The sequence below is a fragment of the Carlito syrichta genome, unplaced genomic scaffold (genome assembly GCF_000164805.1).
Source record: "Carlito syrichta isolate Samal-C Ts95f unplaced genomic scaffold, Tarsius_syrichta-2.0.1 Scaffold303235, whole genome shotgun sequence".
Taxonomy (NCBI): domain Eukaryota; kingdom Metazoa; phylum Chordata; class Mammalia; order Primates; family Tarsiidae; genus Carlito; species Carlito syrichta.
Window position 1 is genome coordinate 10,891 of NW_007247331.1, and position 1,745 is coordinate 12,635.

A 1,745-nucleotide genomic window follows, 5' to 3' on the forward strand; every position below is an offset into this window, starting at 1 on the left:
TATTTAGTAAATAGGCTATGCATGTCTACAATGAATGCAATACTAGATTTTTTTTTTTTTTTGAGTTGGAGTCTCACTCTGTCGCCCAGACTGGAGTGCAGTGGCCGGGGGCGGCCACTGCAGCCTCGACCTGCTGGGCTCCGGTGATCCTTCCGCCTCAGCCTTCCGAATAGCCAGAATTACAGGCATGCGCTACCACGCCCGGCTGATTTTTTTTATTTATTGTAGAGATGAGGTCTCGCTGCCCAGGCGGGTCTCACTGCCCAGGGCTGGCGGGCTCAGGCAATCCACTCACCTCAGCCTCCCAAAGGCACGGGATTACAGGCTGAGCCACCGAGCCCGGCTCCAATACTAGATTTTTAATTTTTTTTTTTTTTTTTTTAGTTGGAGTCTCAGTCTGTCACCCAGTCTGGTGTGCAGTGGCACACTTGAGGCCACCACAGCTGGGCTCAGTTGATCCTTCAGTCTCAGCCTTCTAAGTAGCTGGAACTACAGGTATGTGCTACCATACCTGGCTTCTTTTTTGTAAAGAGGAGATCTCACCAAGTTGCCCAGGCTGGTCTCCAACCCCTGTGCTGAGGCAGTCCTCTCACCTCGGCCTTCCCAAAGTTCTGGGATTACAGGCTGAGCCACCTTGTATTTTCTTGTTCGTTATTACATCTTATTGTTTCTCTTGAAAATTCTCACTGTGCTTTATTTCTGCAACTTAAGACAGACCTAAGAATACCTTTCCTAAAAACTGTATTATGCTGCCACCACCAGGCTGTTTTTTATATTTTACTACAGGAATAATATGAAGGTAGGAATTGTCATTGCTGTTTCTGTTTCCCTGTGTGTGTGGGGTTAGAACAGTTAATTAATTAAAGGTTGTAGTTTGCAGGTTGTGGTTTTTGAATTTATTTATTTATTTATTGAGTTGGAGTCTCACTGTCGCCCAGACTGGAGTTGCAGTGGCTGCTCCCGACCACCGCAGCCGCGACCTGCTGGGCTCCGATGATCCTTTCCCCTCAGCCTCCCAAGTAGCTGGGACTACAGGCCCGGCTCATTTTTTTGATTTATTGTAGAGATGAGGTCTCGCCTGGCAGCTCTCGAACCCGCGGGCTCAGGCCGTCCACTTACCTCAGCCTCCCAAAGGCGCGGGATTATAGGCTGAGCCACGGAGCCCGGCTGTGATTTTTGAATTTAGACCCTGCTTTATCAGAGTGCTTGTACAAGTAGATTAATGTTCTGGCAGTTGAAATAATATACAGAAACTGCCAAGTGCAGTGGCTCAAGCCTGTAATCCCACCACTTTGGGATGCCAAGGCAGAGGATTGCATGAGCTCAGGGGTTTGAGACCAGCCTCATCTCTACAATAAATCAAAAATTAGCCAAGTGTGGTGGCGTGAGCCTGTGGTTAAAGTCTTTTGGAAGGCTGAGGCGGAAGGATCGCCTGAACCCAGAAGATAGAGGCTGCGGTGGCCATGAACATGCCACTTCACTCCAGCCTGGGTGACAGAGTGAAACTCCAATTCAAAAAAAAATTTTTTTTCTTTTTTTTTTGGTCAGAGTTTCCCTCTCAGCCTTCCAAGTGGCTGGAAGTATAGGCAAATATGCCACCATGCATGGCTAATTCATTCATTTTTGAGTCTCCAGCTCCAGTGGTCTGCCTCACCCTTCTGTTCAGCTTTCCAAGTAGGTGGAACTCTACAGGAGTGCCCTACCATGCCCCGCTAATTTTTTTTTTTTTTTTTTTTTGGGGGGGA